A 21,711-nucleotide genomic window follows, 5' to 3' on the forward strand; every position below is an offset into this window, starting at 1 on the left:
ACTGTTAAATTTCACACACGCACATGCACACACACATGCACGCGCGCACACACACACACACCCTGAAATGGCCCTAATCTGAAAATAAAGTACGTACTCTCATGCTCTATGGACACTTTGATCAATGGGGAAAGAGAACAGGAGTAGTGGTGACGCAAAGGAACTTAAATCCTTTCTGAAACTCTGCTACAGTGACTGATTTAAGAATCAAGTCTAGCTGGAGTCCATCAGGGGGATCCAGAATGTGTTGACAAGAGCTGCCAGTTAGGGGAATTTCTGGTGAAGACAACCTCAGGTAGGAAAAGACCCCAGCAGACAGATTTTGATGAGGAGGCTCTTCATCCTTCACCTTGGTTCTGAGTGACAGCTCCAAGCCAGAAGAAGGCTGGAGAACAGAACCAAACTGGAGGCCACCACCAGAAATCTTTTGGGTGTGAGGACTGGAAAGTCCCTGTGCTAAGATGCAGCACTACACAACTCCAGGGGGCACTCTTCACATGGCCCATACTGTGCACATGGCCTTGGAGTTAAGTAACATGGGGTCCTCCTCATGGTATCTGGCCCTGTTCTCCCATTCCACTGACTGCATGTCACAGGGGACATCCATGTCGAGACCCTCAAGGGAACTGGGAACTTTCAAGCTTCCATTATTCATTTCATGATTTGGTGCTTGGCATTTTGATTTCAGTTCACTTTATGGCTTTTCCTTGAATAAGATTTTAAAGATATATATGACGGGGAGCACTGGGATTCTCTAGACATGCTAAGCAGGAACTCAAAGGTGAGTATCATGCCAATTGTGTGATTCCCCCCATAGCGTAACTCAGGCTCCTGATGGCAAAGATTTCTCTGGAAAAAAGGTCAACTTCATCCAGACTGTGTGGTCTCCATTCTTTTAGCTATGTTTTTCTGTGAAAAGCATTACCTTTTGAGAAAAGCAAATTAGAAATTATTCTAACTTATATATGGGGCCCAGCAATAATTTCCCATCCACCCTTCAGATCTGTAGTTCCCAAAACTGACTATACTTTAGAATTGTTTACAGAAAATATATTGACACCTGGTTTCTACTCCAGGACAAGTAAGTCAAGATCTCTGAAGGTGGAGCCGAGGCAACTACATCTTTTTTTTTTTTTTTTTTTTTTGAGATGGAGTCTCACACTGTCGCTGGGCTGGAGTGCAATGGCGCGATCTTGGCTCACTGTAACCTCCACCTCCCAGGTTCAAGTGATTCCCTGCCCAAGCCTCCGGAGTAACTGGGATTACAGGTGCCCCCCAGCACGCCCAGCTAATTTTTTGTATTTTTAGTAGAGACGGGATTTCACTATGTTGGCCAGGCTGTTCTCGAATTTCTGACCTCGTGATCCACCCGCCTCGGCCTCCCAAAGTGCTGGGAGCAACTACATCTTTTAAAAGGTTTCTAAGTGATTCGCTGTGCTGTCAGGGTGGTGACCCTGTGCCTCAGGTAGTTTTTTATTCTTCCTCTAATCTCAGCCTCAGTCATCAATTGAGCTTCAGAAGGTTTGCTCAGCTGGAGAAACTCAGTTATGAAACTGGAGAGGACACTAATGAGAACACAAAGGCAATGAGACGAACAGGTCATTTAAAACAAATATTTATCAAGTGCCACATTCCCAGTCATGTACCAGGTGCTGGGAACACAAAATAATTATGACAAAGTCTCTGCCCTCAAAAAGTTTCTGCTCTAGCTGGAAAGACGGGTATGTGAATTACTATAACACAGAGCAAAATTAAATCAAGGTATTATGGGAGCACAGGCTGGGGAAATGAGGGAAGATTTTGGAGAAGAAAATACATTTGAGGTAGGTCTTCAAGGAGGGATAAAGTTCTGATCAATGGAAAAGAGGCAGAAGGCATTCCAAAGCGGTATAGCTTGAGCAAAGGCATAGAGGCAAGAAAGTGGATGGGATATTGAGGAACTATAGGAACCTGGTTCAGAAAATAGTAGCCTATGAGGCTGGAGGTTTTTATTTTTTAATTATTACTTTTAAAATTTTCTGTAGAGATGGGGTCTCATGTTGCCCAGGCTGGTCTCAAACTCCTGGACTCAAGCGATCCTCCTGCCTCAGCTTTCCAAAGTGCTTGGGTTACAGACGTGAGCCACTGCACCTGGCGAGGCTGGAGATTTAAATTTAAATGTGAAGCCAGGCACATTTGTACTACGATTGCACCTGTGAATAGCCACTGCACTCCAGCCTGGGCAATATAGCAAGACCCTGTCTCTTAAAATGTTTTTGAAATTTAAAAAAAAAATTGGTGGAAGGCCTCAGAAGCCCCCACAAGTAATCTGTAGGTGTTATGAGTTTGTGAGTCTATACGGTATGTGTCTTAGATGGAGAGAACACAATAAAGATAAAAACCAAATCGTGCCATGATAAGATCTGAAACAAATAGAAACATGATCAATATGAACTTTGATAAATACCTCTGAGGTAGTTATTCATCCTGTTTTTGGGCAGCCTTCTCTGATTTTATGCTTTAGCACTTGTAGGTGTTAACTATGAAGCAGAAAGCTGCACAGACAAGCCACTTAAATTATTCATCCTAAATCAAGTTGAGTTTAAGAGTCTCCTCTTGTTACTCCCACTACTCTGAGGGAGCTGGACACACCACTGTTGCATTTTTTTCCTGTGCTTTTTACATATGTTCTCTCCATTGAGAATGCTATTTCTTCCTTCTGTGATAATGCCCATGTACTGACTAAACTCTTAAGTTGCCAGCTCTGTGTGTCTTTCTATAGCATTTTTATAGGGACAGCTAATCTAACAGTTATTAATTATACTGTATTTAGTAACATGTCTGTGTTCCCTCCCAGACTGTCAACCCTGGAAGACAGAAACAGGATCTTTTTAAACTTTCAATCACTAGGACTCAGCACAGTGGCTGACACGCTGGTGGTGCAGACTGAATGAGTGAATGAGAAAGCACTTACCAGATGTTGGAAAGATTTAAAGTTACCAATTATGTCCTTTAATGTTTAGGTACTGAGATTCGGGAATTTTTTTTCCATATTTAAAACCATTTGCTCAGGTTCAAAACACTTCTCTTCTGAAGTGTTCACTTATATAAGCAAAATGACAGTTGCTGGACCTATCAATTTATTTCCGTGAAACAAGCAACATTTCTCTCTTTAGTACTAATCTGCCAAGGAAATATTAAAGTTAATGCATCTTTGGCTAGAAGTATAAATATTACTCAAAAAGCTCCTAAAAACAACTGAAGCCTACAAAAGGGGAAAAAATCCCGTAAGGGATATGACAATAGAATTTGGGGCTTCCCGGGATAAGAGGAGAGAGGGTGGTGCTCTTTGTGAATTTTGATGATTTCCAGTTCCTTAAATGTATTCCACTACTTGGGGGATTAAAAGGTTTACTGGTGAGAGTGTCAGTTGTCAAAGGACTGAGGATAGATTCTATAATCCTGTAAAAGAGAGCTCCAACAGCTTCTCTGACAGGAATCTTGAAATATTTGTTATCTCAGGAATAATTTTGCCCTATTGTTATACTTCCTTGGTTCTTTAACAATCCTGTTGCCCCTGGAAGAAATAACATGTTTAAGGAAATTAATTTTTGCACCGTTGCTCCCGAATTCTATTTGTAAGGCACCTTGTCTATTACTCCGTGCATTTGTATTGGTTTTTGCCTCATATATTTTGATGCTCTGTTATTAGGTGTGTACACATTAAGGATTGTCTTGTCCTCTTGGAGAATTGAACCATTTATCATTAGGTAAGTGCTCTTCTTCATCCCTGATAATTTTCCTTGTTCTGAAGTCTGCATTGACTGCAATTAATAGAGCTACTCCAGCTTTCTTTTGAATAGTGTTAGCATATATTATGGGTTGAATTGTGTCTCCTCCCCCAGATTTTTATTGTTGAAGTTCTAACTCCCAATACCTCAGAATGTGACTTGTATATTTGGATACAGGGTCTTTAAAGAGGTACAAAATTAAAATAACGTCATAAGAATGGGCCCTAATCCACTATGGTTAGTGTCCTTATATGAAGAGGAAATTTGGACACAGATACGAACAGAGGGAACTCTATATTCTTCTCAAGAGGGAGAAGATGGCCATCTACAAGCCAAGGAGAGAAGCTAAGAACAGATCTTTCCCTCATGATCCTCAGAAAAAAAATAATTCTGCCAACTCCTTGATCTCAGACTTCTAACCTCCAGATTGTAAGAACATAAATTTCCCTTGTTTAAGCCACCAATTTCTAGAACTTTGTTATGGAAGCCCTAGCTAATGAATACAGCATGGTATCTCTTCCACCATTCCACTACTTTTAACCTACTTGTGTCTTTATAGAGTGAGTTTCTTGTAGACAACATATGGGTCTTGTTTTTTATTGTCTGACAATCACACTCACAAAAAATTGATATATTTGGACAATTCACACTTAAAGTGGCTATTGATGTATTTGGTTTAACATCTACATGTTCCTAATGTTTTCTACTCATTGCACTTGTTCTTTGTTTATTTTTGCTCCCCCTTCTTTTCTATCTTCTTTTGCATATCAATTACACTTCTTTTTGAATTTTTTAGGTAGTTGCCCTAGAGTTTCCAATATACATTCACTACTGATCGAAGTCCACTTTCAAGTAACAAAATGCCACTCTAGAGGTAGTGCAGTTACCTTATTCCCAATTCCTCCCTCCCATCCCTTAAAGCATTTATGCCATTCATTTGACTTATCCATAAGCTATCATCACCCAATATATTGTTACTGTTATTACTTTAAACAGAGAGCTGAAAGGTTTAAAGCACTGGAGGGACAACAGGACACATACCAGATTACTGTACTAAAATGTAGACTGATGGGTCAAAAAAACCAGAAAGTCCACATTATAAGGTAGTCATTTGGAGGAAGGAGGCATTAAATTTAGAAATTCTAGAAATATTAGGAGAGGCCATAGTTGGTATGAACATAGAAAGATGAGTATGATTTGGACATACTTAGAGGGAAGAGCAATTGGTAGAGAATATCCCAGGTGGAAGGCACAGGATAGGATTGGGGAAAGCGTTGGGATTAAAAAACACTGAGAATTTCAATTTGGTTAGAACTAAAGATGTGTGATGGAAAGTAACTGGAAATAAAGTTAGAAAATAAGGTTGGGCTCAAGTGGAATTTCTATTAACTTGCGTGTTTGTTCATCTATCATGTGATATTATTGACATTCATAATAATAATAACTAAGGTACTACAAAATCCAAAGTGCCTTGTAAACTGCTAAGGTAAAAATAACATTTGATATAATTTTAATGCTGTTTGTTTACTGTGTTCTCATTGTAAGCATAGTGTAAAGTTCCACGTTTGAGGAGGAGTTAGGATGGTAAGAGATGTGAATAAGAGGAATTAAAGTCAGTGAACAAAGCAAAAATTACATAGTCAAAATTACCCTTGAAAATTCTTTAAATTGTCCAAAAGGTTTGTTAAGCATGACTTTATAAATACTATTTTATGCAATAATTCTTGGGCACACTAAGTTGTGAGAATAAATAAACTAGCTAATCTAAAGAACAAATAAGGGGAAGAGGGAAAAAGGGAACGAAATTTATAAGCAGATGTCTGGGCATTTAAGCCACTCCATATATAAAATGATTATCAAATTCCTCTGTAGTGAATGGGAAAGTGTTTACTCATTTGGGTTTGCTATAAAGTCTCTTTAACCTTACTACATATATGAACTGTTTGGTGATGGTGTGTGTGGTGGCAGAGGACAATAAAGCAGACAGTGGTGAGGTTTAAGTACTAAAGTCAGTGGATTCATTATATATATATATGTTTAAATTGATATCATAAGATAGTAGAAACATGGGATTTTGTGTCTACAATAGTTAGAATTATCTAGATTGAAAGTAGAAGTTCATTTGAGCTAGTTAAAACAAAGAAAAATGAGGGATAGAGTGGAGGGAGGTTGAGCCAGACGCCTTCAATGAACATCTCCCCTCCAGGAAGAGCAAATTGAAAAACTATCCACACAAGAAAGCCCCTTTGTAAGAACCAAAAATCAGGTGAGTGATCACAGTACCTGGTTTAAACAGCTTATCAAGGAAGGGCACTGAAGAGGGTAGGAAAGACAGTCTTGAATTGCTGACACCACCCCTCCTCCATCCTCCAGCAGCAGCCGCGTGGTGAGGAGAGAGAATCTGTATGCCTGGGGGAGGAAGAGCACAGTGATTGTGAGACTTTGCATTGGAACTCAGTGCTGCCTGTCATAGTGGAAAGCAACACAAGAAAGAATTTAGCTGGTGCTCACAGAGGGAGCATTTAGACCAGCCCTAGCCAGAGGGGGATCATCCTTCCCAATAGTCAGAACCTGAGTTCCAGCAAGCCACATGACCATGGGCTAAAAAGTGCTCTGGGACCCTAAATAAACTTGAAAGGCAGTCTAAGCAACAAGGACTGCATTTCCTGGGGAAGCCCTGGTACTGTGCTGGACTCAGAGCCAGTGGACCTGGGGGGCACGTGACCTAGTGAGACTCCAGCTGGGGTGGCCAAGGGAGTGCTTATGTCAAACCTCCCTTAACCCGGGCAGAACAGCTTGCAGCTCCAAAAGAGATTCCTTCCTTCCACTTGAGGAGAGAGAGGGAAGAGTAAAGAAGACTCTGTCTTGCAACTTCTATACCATCTCGGCCACAGTAGAACAGGGTACCAGGAAGAGTACTGAAGCCCCCAAACCAGTCCTAGTTCCTGAACAACATTTCTAGACACTGTGGGCCAGAAGGGGACCCTCTGCCTTAAAGAGAAGGACACAGTTATGGCAGGATTCATCTCTTGCTGACTAAAGAGCACTTGGGCCTTGAATAAACACCAGCGGCAGCAAGGCAGTACTTGTCACAGGACTTGGATGAGACTGAGTGCTGTGCTAGCTTCAGGTGTGACCCAGCACATTCCCAGCTGTAGTGGCTACGGAGAGAGACTCCTTCGGTTTAACGAAAGGAGAGGGAAAAGTAAGCCTTGCAGCTAGCTTGGCCACAGTAGGGTAAAGCACCAAGTGCGCTCCTGGGGTCTCTGATTCCAGGACTTTGCTCCTGGATGGTATTTCTCAACTAACCCTGGGCCAGAGGGGAGCACACTGCCCTAAAGAGAGACCCAGGCCTGGCAGCATTCACTGCAAGCTGACTGAAGAGCCCTTGGGACTTGGGTAAACCAAGCAGTACTTGCCATAGGCCTGGGGTGGTGGTGGCCATGGGGAGAAACTCCTTCTTCTTGAGGAAAGGAGAGGTAAGAGTGGAAAGGACTTTGTCTTGTGGCCTAGGTGCTAGCTCAGCCACAGTAAAATAGAGCACTAAGGAGCTGCCTAAGGTTCCCAGCTCCAGGCCCTGGCTCCCAGATAGCATTTTTGGACCTGCCCTGGGCTGAGGGGAGCCTATAGTCCTGAAGGGAAGGACAGAAGGCTGGCTGGATTTGCCACCTGCTGACTGAAGAGCCCTTGAGCCTTGAGTGAACACTGGCAGTAGCCAGAGTGGCTGCTGCAGGCCTTGGGCGAGACCTAGTGCTATGCTGGCTACAGGTATGACCCAGCACAGTCCCAGTGGTGGTGGTTATGGGAGTGCTTGTGTCACTCCTCCCCCAGATCCAGGAAGCTCATCAAGACTCCATTTATTTGGGATAAGTAAGAAAAGTGAACAAGAGTCTCTGTCTGGTAATCCAGGGAATTCTCTCAGATCTTACCGAAGACCACCAAGGCAGTACATCTACGAGTCTGCAAGAGTCACAGCACTACTGGGCTTAGGGTGGCCCCTAATGCAGTTATGCTTGCAGTGAACAGAGACTTACATCACAACACTCAATTCCCTCTGAATACCTGGAAATCCTTCCCAAGAAGGATAGGTACAAACAAGCCCAGACTGCAAAGACTACACCTAACTCTTCAATGCCCAGACATTGCTGAATATCCACAAGCATCAAGACCATCAAGGAAAACATGACCTCACTAAACAACATAAATAAGGCACCAGTGACCAATTCTGGAGTGACAGAATTACATGAACATTCAGACAGAGAATTCAAAATAGCTCTTTTGAGGAAGTACAACAAAATTCAAGATAACACAGAGAAAGAATTTAGAATCGTATCAGATAAATTTAACAGAGATTCAAATAATTTTTAAAAACCAAGCAGAAATTCTGAAGCTTTAGCTTACTGGCATACTGAAATACAACTGGCATACTGAAGAAGGAATCAGAGTATCTCAACAACAGAACTGATCAAGCAGAAGAAAGAATGAGTGAGCCTGAAGATAGGCTACCTGAAAATACACAGTCACAGGAGACAAAATGAAAAAGAATAAAAAAGAATAAGGCATGCCTACAGGATCTAGAAAATAGCCTCAAAAGGGCAAATCTAAGAGTTACTGGCTTTAAAGAGAAGGTAGAGAGAGATTGGGGTAGAAAATGTATTAAAAGGGATAATAACAGAGAAAATTCCAAACCTAGAGAAAGATACAGGTATTTAAGCACAAGAAGATTATAGAACACCAAGCAGATTTAACCCAAAGAACACTACTTCAAAGCATTTAATAATCAAACTCGCAAAGGTGAAGGAAAGGAAGAACCTTAAAAGCAGCCAAAGAAAAGAACCAAATAACATACAAAGGAGCTCCAATATGTCTGGCAGCAGACTTCTCAGTGGAAACCTTACAGGTTTGACATGGCAGTACATATGGTGTGACAGAGTGGCATGACATATTTAAAGTGATGAAGAAAACACGTTTATCCTAGAATAGTATATCCGGTAAAAAATATCCTTCAACCATGAAGAATAAATAGAGACTTTCCCAGAGAAAGAAAAACTGAGGGATTTCATCAACACCGAACTTGTCCTACAAGAAATGCTAAAGGGAGTCCTTCAATCTGAAAGAAAAGGATGTTAAGCAATAAGAAGTGATCTGAAGGTACAAAACTCACTGGTAATAATAAGTAAACAGGCAAAAACGGAAGTTTTTTCTTAAGACAGGGTCTAGCTTTGTTGCCCACCCAGCCTGCAGTGCAGTGGTGCTATTAATAACACAGCTCACTGCATCCTCAACTCCTGGGCTCAGGTGATCCTCCCACCTCAGCCTTCCAAGTAGCTGGGACCACAGGCTCATGCCACAGTGCCTGGCTTATTTTTTAAAAAATTTTTGTAGAGACAGGGTCTTGCCATGTTGCCCAGGCTAGTCTCAAACACATGGGCTCAAGGTGTTTAGACTGCCTGGGCAACATGGCCAAAACTGTCTTGCCCTCCCAAAGTGCTGGGGTTATAGGCATGAGCTACTGTGCCTAGCCAAACACAGAATATCGTAACACTGTAATTGTGGTATGGAAATTACTCATGTCTTGAGCAGAAATACTAAAATATGAACCTATCAAAAATAATAATTACAACAACTTTTCAAGACACGGACAGTGTAAGATATAAATAAGAACACCAAAAAGTTAAAAAGCAAGCAGTTAAAGTGTAAAGTGAAGTTGAAGTGTAGAGTTTTTATTACTCTTCTCTTTGCTTATTTGTTTGTTTTTACAACCAGTGTTTAGTTGTTATCAGCTTAAAATAATGGGTTATAAGCTGTTATTTCCATGCCTCATGAGAATCTCAAATTTAAAAACCTACAGCAGATACACAAAAAGTAAAAAGCAAGAAATTGGAACATACCACCAGAGAAAATACTCTTCACAAAAGGAAGGAAGGGTGGGAGGGAGGGAGGAAAGAAAGCAGGCAGGCAGGGAGGGAAGACCACAAAACAACAAGAAAACAAATTATAAAATGGCAGAAGTAAGTCCTTACTTATCGATAGTAACATTTAATATAAATGGACTAAACTCACCAATCAAAAAGACACAGAGTAGTTGAACTAATTAAAAAAGACACAAAGATCTGTTGTCTACGGGAAACACACTTTACCTATAAAGACACATGGATTGAAAATAAAGAGATGGAAAAAAATATTCCATGCCAATTGAAACAAACAAAAAAGGAGCAGGAGCAGCCATAAACGCTTTTTGTTCTTTTTTTTTTTTTTTTTTTTTGAGATGGAGTCTCGCTCTGTTGCCCAGGCTGGAGTGCAGTGGCATGATCTCAGCTCACTGCAACCTCTGCCCTACTGGGTTCAAGCAATTCTCCCACCTCAGCCTCCTGAATAGCTGGGATTACAGGCACATGCCACCACGTCTGGTGAATTTTTGCATTTTCAGTAGAGATGGGGTTTCACTATGTTGGCCAGGCTGGTCTTGAACTACTGACCTCAAGTTATCTGCCCATTTCAGCCTCCCAAAGTGCTGGGATTACAAGCAGGAGCAGCTATATTTTTATTAGACAAAAGATTTCAAACAAAGTATATAAAAAGAGACAAAGACGGTCATTATATAATGATAAAGGGGTCAATTCAGCAAGAGAATTTAGTAATTCTAAACATATATGCACCTAACACGGGAGAGCACCCAGGTATACAAAGCAAATATTATTAAAACTAAGGTCAGAGATAGACCCCAATACAATGATAGCTGGAGACTTCAACACCCTATTTTCAGCACTGGACACATCACCCAGACAGAAAATCAACAAGGAAACACTGGATTTACTCTGTACTATAGACCAAATAGACTTAATAGATATTTACAGAACATTTCATCTAATGCCTGTAGAATACACATTCTTCTCTTTATTATATGAATCATTCTCAAGGATAGGTCATATATTAGGTCACAAAACAAGTCTTAGAACACTCAAAAAAAATCAGAATAATATCAAGTGCCTTCTCTCACCATAATGGAATAAAACTAGAAATCAAAAACAAGAGGAACTTTGGAAACTATACAAACACATAGAAATTAAATAATAGGCTCTTGAATGACCAGCAGGTCAATAAAAAAATTAAGAAGGAAATTTAAAATTTCCTAAAACAAATGAAAATGGAAACATGACACACCAAAAGCCATGAGATACAGCAGAAGCAGTACTAAGAGGAAAGTTTATAGCAATAACCACCTAATAAAAAAGGAGAAAATCTTCAAACAACCCAACAATGCATCTTAAAGAACTAGAAAACAAGAGCAAACCAAACCTCAAATTAGTAGAAGAAAATAAATAATAAAAATCAGAGCAGAAATAAATGATATAAAAATGAACAAAACAATACAAAAGATCAATAAAATGATAAGGTGGTTTTTGAAAAGATAAATAAAGTCAATCAACTTTTAGCTAGACTAAGAAAAAAGAGAGAAGACCCAAAGAAATAAAATCAGAGATGAAAAAGGAGACATTATAATCTAAACTGCAGAAATTCAAAAGATCATTAGAGACTACTATGAGCAAGTATATGCCAATAAATTAGAAAATCTAGAAGAAATGGACAAATTTCTAGACACATACAACCTGCCAAGATTGAACCGTGAAGAAGTCAAAAACCTGAACACACCTATCATAAGTAATGAGATCGAAGCTATAATAAAAAGGCTTCCAGCAAAGAAAAGCCCACTCAGGTGTCTGCTCCTGGACCAATTCCCTCTGGTCAAGGGTAGGAAGGGGTTCATGCTGGTACAACAGAGACTCATAACTACTGGCATTCAGATCTGGAGGGGAGGAGCAGTTCCTGGGCTTTTCTTTGGAGTTCTCAGAAAAGTAATGGACCAGGAAGGTAACCTATTAGGTCTATACCATTGTACCAAATTTGGATTTTATTTCAGATTCTTCATATACTTGCTTTATGATACTAGAAAATTTATTTCTTAATTCATGTAAAATACATTGTTTTCCTAGGATGTTCCAGGAACCGTACTAGGTTCTAAGTAAATAATAATGTATATCTTTCCTCAAGAAACTTAGAATCTAGTAGCGTCACAGATAAGAAGATGAAGAATTCGACTAATTATGATAAGGACCTTTATAGGGATAAGCATAGATTGCTGTAGTAGCTTATAAGGGGACATTAAACCTGGACTTGAGAGGGTGAGAGTATTAGTCTGTTTTCACGCTGCTGATAAAGACATGCCTGAGACTGGGAAGAAAAAAAGATTTAATTGAACTTACAGTTCCACATGGCTAGGGAGGCCTCAGAATTATGGCAGGAGGAGAAAGGCACTTCTTAAATGGTGGTGACAAGAGAAAACAAGGAAGATGCAAAAGCGGAAACCCCTGATAAAACCATCAGATCTCATGAGACTTATTCACTACTATGAGAACAGTATGGAGGAAACTGCCCCCATGATTCAAATTATCTCCCAGCAGGTCCCTCCCACAACACGTGGGAATTACGGGAGTATAATTCAAGATGATATTTGGGTGGGGACACAGAGCCAAACCATATCATTCAGCCCTTGGACCCTCCGAATCTCATGTCCTCACATTTCAAAAGCAATTATGCCTTCCCAACAATCCCCCAAAGTCTTAACTCATTTTAGCATTAACCCAAAAGTCCACAGTCCAAAGTCTCATCTGAGACAAGGCAAGTCTCTTCTGCCTATGAATCTGTAAAATCAAAAGCAAGCTAGTTACTTTCTAGATACAATGGGGTACAGGTATTAGGTAAATGCAGCTGTTACAAATGGGAGAAATTGGCCAAAACAAAGGGGTTACAGATCACGTGCCCTGTAACAGAAATCCAGCGGGCAGTCAAATTCTACAGCTCCAAAATGATATCCTTTGACTCCACGTCTCATATCCAGGTCATGCTGAGGCAAGAGGTAGGTTCCATTGTCTTGGGCAGCTCCATCCCTGTGGCTTTGCAGGGTATACCACCCCTCCTGGCTGCTTTCACGGGCTGGTGTTGAGTGTCTGTGGCTTTTCCAGGTGCACAGTGCAAGGTATCAGTGAATCTACCATTCTGGGGTCTAGAGGACTAGAGGACGGTGGTCCTCTTCTCACAGCTCCACTAGGTAGTGCCCCAGTAGCGTCTCTGTGTGGGGGCTCTGACCCCACATTTCCTTTCTGTACGGCCTTAGCAGAGGTTCTCCATGAGGACCCCACCCCTGCAGCAAACTTTTGCCTGGGCATCCAGGCATTTCCATACATCCTCTGAAATCTAGGCGGAGGTTCCCAAACCCCAATTCTTTACTTCTGTGCACTTGCAGGCTCAAAACCACGTGGAAGCTGCCAAGGCTTGGGGCTTGCACCCTCTGAAACCACAGCCCAAGCTCCACATTGGCCCCTTTCAGCCACAGCTGGAGCAGCTGAGACACAGGGCACCAAGTTCCTAGGCTGTACACAGCACAAGGACCCTTGGCCCAGCCCATGAAACCATATTTTCCTCCAAGGCCTCCGGGCCTGTGATGGGAAGAGCTGCTGTGAAGACCTCTGACATGCCCTGGAAACATTTTCCCCATTGTCTTGGCGATTAACATTTGGCTCCTCATTACTTATACAAATTTCTGCAGACAGCTTGACTTTCTCCTCTGAAAATGGGATTTTCTTTTCTGTCACATTGTCAGGCTACAAATTTTCCAAACTATTATGCTCTGCTTCCCTGATAAAACTGAATGCCTTTAACAGCACCCAAGACACCTCTTGAATACTTTGCTGTTTAGAAATTTCTTCCACCAGATACCCTAAATCATCTCTCTCAAGTTCAAAGCTCCACAAATCTCTAGGGCAGGGGCAAAATGCCGGCAGTCTCTGCTAAAATATAATGAGAGTCACTTTTGCTCCAGTTCCCAACAAGTTCCTCATCTCTATCTGAGACCACCTCAGCCTGGACCTTATTGTTAATATCACGATCAGCATTTTTGTCAAAGTCATTCAACAAGTCTCTAGGAGGCTCCAAACTTTCCCACACTTTCCTGTCTTCTTCCGAGCCCTCCAAACTGTTCCAACCTCTGCCTGATACCCAGTTCCAAAGTTGCTTCCACATTTTTGGGTACCTTTTCAGCAACGCCCCACTCTACTGGTACCAATTTACTGTATTAGTCCATTTTCATGCTGCTGATAAAGACATACCCAAGACTGGGAAGAAATACAGAAGAACTGTATTTGGACTTACAGTTCCACATGGCTGGGGAGGCCTCAGAGTCATGGCGGGAAGTGAAAGGCACTTCTTACATGGCAGCAGCAAGAGAAAATGAGGAAGATGCAAAAGTGCGGAAACTCCTGATAAAACCATCAGATCTCTTGACACTTATTTACTACCATGAGAACAGTATGAGGGAAATCGCCCCCATGATTCAAATTATCTCCCATGATTCAAATTATATCCCACCAGGTCCTTCCCACAACATGTAGGAATTATGGAAGTACAATTCAAGATGAGATTTGGGTGGGGACACAGAGCCAAACCATATCAGTGGGAGAAGCTTCCTAGGTGAGATGACTTTTGAGTCCAGCAGAACAAAGAGTAATTTCTTTACTCTGGGGTGGGGAGAAAGAGATGGGGGAAAGCAGGCAAAAAATGGCATTCTAAGAAGAAAGAGTAATAGTTGCAAAATCAATTTGGATTTTTAAAAATGTTTTATTATAGAAATCATAAAGGGGGCCTGGTGTGGTGGCACACACCTGTAATCCTAGCACTTTGGGAGGCTGAGGTAGCAGGATCACTTGAGCTCAGGAATTGGAGACTAGACTGGGCAACACAGGGAGTCCCAATTTCTAGAAAAATAAAATTAGCCCAGCACAGTGGCATACACCTGTGGTTCAGCTTCTTGGGAAGCTGAGGCGGGAGGAGGTCAAGGCTGCAGTGAACCATGATCACCCCCATTGCACTCTAGTCTGGGTGACAAAGCAAGACTCTATCTCAAAACAAAACACGAAGGAAGGAAGGAAGGGAGGGAAGGAAATAAGAAAGGAAAGGAAAAAAGGGAAGGAAGGAAGGAAATAAGAAAGGAAAGGAAAAGAAAGGGAAGGAAGGAAGGGAAGGAAGGAAAAAAGAAAGAAAAGAAAGAAAAACAAGAAAGAAAGAAAGAGAAAGAAATCATAATGGGATTTTGATAAATTTTTAAATTAGTTTGGTGGAAATGGACAACTTTACAATATTGACTGTATTACTTTTCCATATAGTCAAGTCTTTACTTGTATCTTTTATGGAAATATGGAAGTCAGGTTAAAGTATAAATACTGTTACATAAGATTTGAGTCTTACTCCTGTTATGTAGTATATGAGACTTGGACCTTGGTCAAGTTACTCTCTAAGCCTCAATTTCCTAGTTTGTATGAAGGGGGTGATTGTAATACCTACTTCATGGGTTGTCATCAGTATTAAATAACATATTGCATGTAAAGTGCCTAACCAAGTGCTTTACACATCACATGCAATCAAATAAAAAGCTACTTCTTCCCCCCTTCCTTTTTACATGGCTTTATTTAGGTATAATTGACATACAATAAGCACTTATACATAAACATATTTACAGTGTACAATTTGGTAAGTTTTGACATATATATACGTCCATGCAGCTATTACCACAATCAAGATAATGAACATTTCTATCACTCCCAAAGTTTCCTCATGCCCCTTTGTGATCCTTCCTTCCACCCCTATCCCTCATCTAGCTATTATTCTCAATTCTTCAAATAGGTCTTGTAATTCCTTATAAACACAAACTTGATTTTTGTCATTTTTGAATGTAATCTTTCTCCCAGTACATTTCAATTTTTTTTTTTTTTTTTTTTTTTTTTGAGACAGGGTGTCAGTCTTTTCTCCAGGCTGGAGTGCAGGCTGGTGGGATCATAGTTCATTCCAGCCTCAAACTCCTGGGCTCAACTGATCCTCCTGTTTCAGCCTCCTGAGTAGCTGGGATTATAGGTACATGCCACCATACCCAGCTACGTTTTTTTTGTTTTTTTTTTAGAAATGGGGTCTCACTATTTTGCCCAGGTTGGTCTTGAATTTCCAGCCTCAAGCAATCCTCCCTCATTGGCCTCCCAAAGTGCTGAGATTATAGGCATGAGCCATCATGCCCAGTCTTCTTCCCACTACATTTTAAAATTGATGATTGTTGTTTAGGAGAGGTATTTTATAGCCATCTTATTGAATTAGTTTCAGTCTATTCCATGGATTTTCCAAGAAAGCAATCAATCATAATACCCTAAGAATTTTTTTTTAATTTTCTTTCCAACATATACACTTAATGTTTTGTTTGGACTTGCTGGGTTCAGTTAGGACTTCAGGAAAATGTTGGCCAGTAGTAGCAGGCCTGCCCCTAACAACTTGATGACCCAGAGTACACAAAAGAGGTCCACACACCATATGTTTGAATATTTAAAGATTATAAATCAAGCTAACCAACAGTTAGATTAAAAAGTTTTGGTCGGGCGTGGTGGCTCACACCTGTAATCCCAGTACTTTGGGAGGCCGAGGTGGGCGGATCACGAGGTCAGGAGATCAAGACCATCCTGGCTAACATGGTGAAACGCCGTCTCTATTAAAAATACAAAAAATTAGCCGGGCGTGTTGGCACACGCCTGTAGTCCCAGCTACTCAGGAGGCTGACACAGGAGAATCGCTTGAATCTGGGAGGTGGAGGTTGCAGTGAGCTGAGATCATGCCACTGCACTCCAGCCTGGGCAAAAGAGCAAGACTCTGTCTAAAAAAAAAAAAAAAGTTTATCCTACTACTTTGACACACCTAACTTACAGCAAACATACATATAACAACCTAGAAGTCCAGGTCCAAATTTAGAATCTTTGAGTACCACACCTCCTGATTTTGTACCTGAGGAAGCTTTTTCAGAACTTAACACAAATGATCTTTTATTTCAAAAGATCTTATTTCACTGATCCTTACATAAAAAACATTTTCTCACAGTATTGCCTAATACTTTAATTTTTCTCCTTAGAATCAAAATTTGATAAATACATTCTGGAGCTCATTGTAAAACAAATATCAGCATACATTATGTCCCCAAAGAAAATCCAAATTGCTTGGTAGATTTGGTGCTTTGTTTTAGAAATTGTCTTTCAAGGCTTTTTAAAGGATCTACAGGCCCCTAATCTTCCCTGTTTACCTCCTACTCTACTGGAAGACCCTAAGAACTCAGTTTCCTTAACTGTGGTTTGAACATCCTGATCACTTCTGAGACAATGCCATTAGTGAATAAATTCTAAGCACGTCATCTGAATATTCACAGACATCTTTTTAAAAGGGCTGGATCTGGAAGTTAGGCCATGAAGAGAGGAGGACCTGTGACTTGGACAAGGCTTCAAAGCCGGCCACCTGCTTGTTCATGTGCTTGCAGCTGGTCTAACTGGAATAACTTGGGAAGGAAATTAGGACACCCAGTTGGAGTTCCAGCTCTGTCATAAGCTGGCTGAACTGGAGTGAGTCACTTAAAACTCTTCGTTAAACCCTAGAGTCATAATCTATAAAATCGGGATAAAGACGTTTGCCTTAAGCCCTCCACCAGTTTTTGGAGGAAACCACAATTTGCTGAGCTTTAATTTTTACACCTGTTGCAATTAAGATGGCACTCCTGCCCTGTCCACTTCACAGGGCTTTTGGGGACGGGATGGGGAGGCACCACCTTTCTGAGCTTCAGTTTCAAAACAGAGCTAAGAATACATGCCCAACCCGCAAATAAAATTCTAGGAAGAATAGAGGAAAACGGACAGGAAAACTGCGAAATGCAGTCGGCCATACAAGCATGAATTGTCTTAAACACAACAAGCAGACCTAAAGACCGTTTGTGCATCTCTCTCCTCTTGGCTCGAGTCACAACCCCATAACGTAAATCAAGATCACTTTTGAAAAAGGCTTTCGCTGTTCTCAGCAGCGTCCGCATTTGTACTCACCTGTGCGCCCCCCGCGCCCGGCCTGGTGGCCTCGCGGGGCGGGGGCGGGGGCGGGGGCGGGGCCCAACCCTGCCCACCCCTCGTGATGCCCCGCCCCGTCGCTCCTGCGCCTGCGCCGTGCCCACCGACCGGCCTCGAGCGCCCCGGCGGGAGGTAAGGGGCTCTCTGGAGGCCGCCTTTGGGGGCGTCGGGCCCTCACAGGCTTGGTGGGCCTGGCGCCCCTGTGGCGCGCGCAAGAGGCGCTGGGCGGCAAGTAGGGCATTGGATCCGAAGTGCGAGCGCCATGGTGGCTCCTCCTGTTTTTCAGAAGTGGCGGAGCCTCGCTTGGTTTCGTTTTTGGAAGCTTTATTATAAGCTGGTATAGGGAGGCCGCAGACGATGCGAGCAGGACGGCCTCCCGGGGTCGCGGGGTGGAAAAGTTTCCGGCGCGCGTCCTGTCTCTGGCGCGCTGTAGGCCCCGGGTCGCCAGGGTCGCTGGCGTCTGGGTCCTGGGACAGACCCGCGCATCCGTTCGCTGGTGGGGGCGTTTGGTGTGTGTGGCCCAGGTGTGCTGTGGGTAACACTGCGAGGGATGACGCGACGCTCGATGGTAGTGAGGCTCGGAGGACTGGGAGCGAGAGGCCGGAAGCCCCTGCTCGCCAAACCCAGAGGTGGTTCGCAGAAGGTCCCACACCTTGGCTCCCTCCTTTTAGCTAACCGAGGTTCAGAGAGGAGACCTTACGTTGACTTTTCTCTCCAAATTCGGTATCTCTTCCATAAGTCAGAAACATTAAGCGGCGGGCCCGAAGAAATCGGGCGCCTCTAGTATCCCGAAAAGTGGGAGCTCTGGGCCGATGGAAGGTGTTCGTCACTTTTGGGGGCTGGGTTTCCTGAGAAATGGGATCTTTCACTTATTAATAACCTCCTAAGTAACTTACTGGGAAACATGAGTATTATGGTACCCATCTCATATTAGTTGTAAGCACTACATGATAAAGTTTGTAAAGCACCTGGCACAGTCCTGGCACCCCTCTCTCCAAGTATTAATGCAGTGAATACGATTGCAGTTCTTTGACTTCTAAATGTTTTTACCTGTCTTACGTGAAACATCCTCTTATACTAAAAAACTTTTTTATTTTGAAATAATTTTACAATTACAGAAAAGTTTCAAAAGTAATACAGAGTTCCCTATTGCCTCCATTAATAAGTTTTTACATACCATAGCGCAATTATCAAAAGCAAGAAGTTCATATTAGTATAATACTATTAACTGAATTACTAACTTGTGGTTTTTTTTCCCTGTATTAATGTCCTTTTTCTATTCTAGGATCCACTCTAAGACCTGACATTGCAGTTAGTTGTCTTGGGTCCTTGGTCTCCTCCAGTCTGTGACAGTTCCTCAGTCTTTTCCTGTCTTTACACTGATAGTCTTTTTCTGTCTTTATACTCTTTCTGATCTTTACACTTTTGAAGAATGCTGGTCAGTTATTTTGTAGAGTGCCCCTCAAATGGGGTTTGTCCAGTGTTCTCTCATGATTAGATTAAGGTTATACATTTTTGTTAAGAACACAAAAGTGTGTGTGCCCTTCTCAGTTCATCATATGAGCATAGCTGATATATATGACTTATTGCTCGTGAGGTTAATCTTGATCACTTGGTAGAGAGTGTCTGCTGGGATTCTCCAATGTAAAGGTCTTATTTTTCTCCTTATAATTGACATTTTGGGGGGAGCTTTTAAACCGTACGCATATCCTGTTTCTCCTCAGACTTTCCTTTGCTAAATTTCGCATCCATTGGTGGATCTTGCCTTCAGCAATTATTATGACTATGGTGTTCTAATGATGATTTTCTACTTTCCTCATTTCTTTATTAATTGAAATTATTCTGTAAGGATGAGCTGCCCATTTCCCATTTGTTTATTTGTATTCCGTTATTTATTTGTATCCATGTGGACTCAGATGTTTTTCTATTGGTTGTTATCCTACACTTGTGTTATTTTATGTTTGAAATTGTTCCAGCTTTGATCATTGGGAGTTTTCTTTCAGGTTGCTTTCTGTAGCTTTTCAGCGTGCTTCCATCCTTCTTTTTCTTTTTTGGAACTTCCTAATTTTCTGGTACCATAGGATGCCCCAGGCTCATCTTGTGTTTTCTGTGCCTCAGCCCTGATAGTCAGCCACTTCTCCAACGACCCGTAGTTTCTTTTTTTGGAGAATAGTATTTAAACACAAAGATCTGTGCTCTAGGGATGCTCATTGCTACTGGGGTAACATTGCTTCCAGGGCCCCACAGAAGACACCAGTCTATACATATGCATACCCATGCATACACAAAGATCTATATTTATTTCTGTATTTGTCTATCCATATACTTTTTAAAAACAAAAGTTCATCCCAGTAGCTTTGCTTCTAGTCTAACACCACAGGGTTCATTCTAGTTTTGTCCCTTATTTTTAACTTCTTTATCTGACAGTGAGAAATCTGACTCTTGGCATTCTACAAAATATTTTCTTATTTCTTCAGTCCTAGTATACACATAAAGTAATTTCAGGATTTCTGACCTATATTCCTGTGAGAAACACGTTTACTAAATAGAGTACAGTGTAGTTCTTTTTGTCTCTAGGCTTATAGTATTCAGTTAAAATATTGTTTTCAAAAGTGGCTTAGATAATTTTTCTTCCTCACTTCTTTCAGTGTGGTTATGCTATTCGTTTATAATACAGTTTATGTTTTTATAGTTTATATTCCATTTTGGAGGGAAAGAGTCTAAAGGTAGACTAATTGAAGCTCCATTATCATGGCTATGCATATTGTGCTTATTTGACTACAGTGATAGGATTAACAATTGTATAGAAGGGACGTGTGAAGAAATATTTTAGTTCAGGCAGCATCTATTGAACAACAGGTGTGTTCAAAAAACATTTTGATAGGAATGATGGTAGATATAAAGATAATCTCTTTGTGGTATAGAAGAAAAGAAAAGAGGCAGTGTGATAGATTGGGAAATGTTAATGTTAGACAAATAATTGATACATTTAACATGTAATAGCCTTTTATGAGTTAATAAGAGAAAGACATCCCCTGTAGTAAAAACAGATGCATATGACATGAACAGGCAATTCATGAAAGAAGCAAGGCAATGAGTACAAAAAAATAGTGATAGAGGATGAATAAAATATAGTACTTGATAGCCGAACAGGGTGACTATAATAATTCAATTGTATATTTAAAAATAACTAAAAGAGTATAACTGGATTGTTTGTAATACAAAGAATAAATGCTTGAGGTGATGGATACCTCATTTACCCTAATGTGATTATTACACATTGTATGCCTGTATCAAAATAACTCAAATATCCCATAAATATATACCTACTACTAATATATACCCACAAAAATTAAAAATTAAAAAAAGAAGAAATGCAGCTGGACATGGTGCCTCACGCTTGTAATCCTAGCACTTTGGGAGGCCGAGGCAGGTGGATCACCTGAGGTCGGGAGTTCGAGACCAGCCTGGCCAACATGGTGAAACCCCATCTCTACTAAAAATACAAAAATTAGCTGGGCGTGGTGGCACGTGCCTGTAATCCCAGCTACTTGGGAGGCTGAGGCAGGAGAGTCACTTGAACCTAGGGGGCGGAGGTTGCAGTGAGCTGAGATCGCACCACTTCACTCCAGCCTGGGCAAAAGAGTGAGACTCCGTCTCAAAACAAAAAAAAAGAAAAAAAAAAAAGAAAGGCAAATGGCTGATAAATCCACCCTGTTAGTAATTTAAGGAATGCAAAGTAAAGCAATAATGAGACATCATTTTTTTCACCAATGACATGTCTAAGAATGACTAAGTATATTGCTTGGAATATGGATAAATGGACATTGTGTTATGTTTCTGGTAGGAACATAATAGGCATAACCTTTTGTGGGATATGGCTATATATATATTTTAAAAACCTTGAAAAATCTGTCTACCTAATAATTCTATTTCTAGATATTTATTTTTTATTTTTATGTTACTTTTTT

At 41.1% G+C, this 21,711-nt stretch overlaps 1 protein-coding gene and 1 long non-coding RNA gene across 5 annotated transcripts in view; one reads left to right on the top strand and one right to left on the bottom strand.

Annotated features, from left to right (window-relative positions):
• The window catches only part of LOC134756893 (uncharacterized), a 56,716-nt gene extending 38,886 nt beyond the window's left edge, over nucleotides 1–17,830 (bottom strand). Inside the window, exons 1-2 of one of the 2 annotated variants that reach the window (XR_010130301.1) lie at nucleotides 17,720–17,830; nucleotides 6,054–6,179 (exon numbers count right to left, since the gene is read on the bottom strand). This is a non-coding gene — a long non-coding RNA (uncharacterized lncRNA). The remainder of the gene's footprint in view (nucleotides 1–6,053; nucleotides 6,180–17,719) is intronic. The other variant, XR_010130302.1, reaches the window with a different exon arrangement.
• STX17 (syntaxin 17) overlaps nucleotides 17,802–21,711 on the top strand; it is a 65,013-nt gene continuing 61,103 nt past the window's right edge. Inside the window, exon 1 of one of the 3 annotated variants that reach the window (XM_004048348.5) lies at nucleotides 17,802–17,872. The gene's annotated coding sequence lies outside the window, so the exon portion shown is untranslated. Of the gene's footprint in view, nucleotides 18,370–21,711 lie in introns of all 3 variants that reach the window. The other 2 variants (XM_063696623.1, XM_063696622.1) reach the window with 2 other exon arrangements.

The sequence above is a fragment of the Gorilla gorilla genome, chromosome 13 (genome assembly GCF_029281585.2).
Source record: "Gorilla gorilla gorilla isolate KB3781 chromosome 13, NHGRI_mGorGor1-v2.1_pri, whole genome shotgun sequence".
In the NCBI taxonomy this organism is placed as follows: Eukaryota; Metazoa; Chordata; class Mammalia; order Primates; family Hominidae; genus Gorilla; species Gorilla gorilla.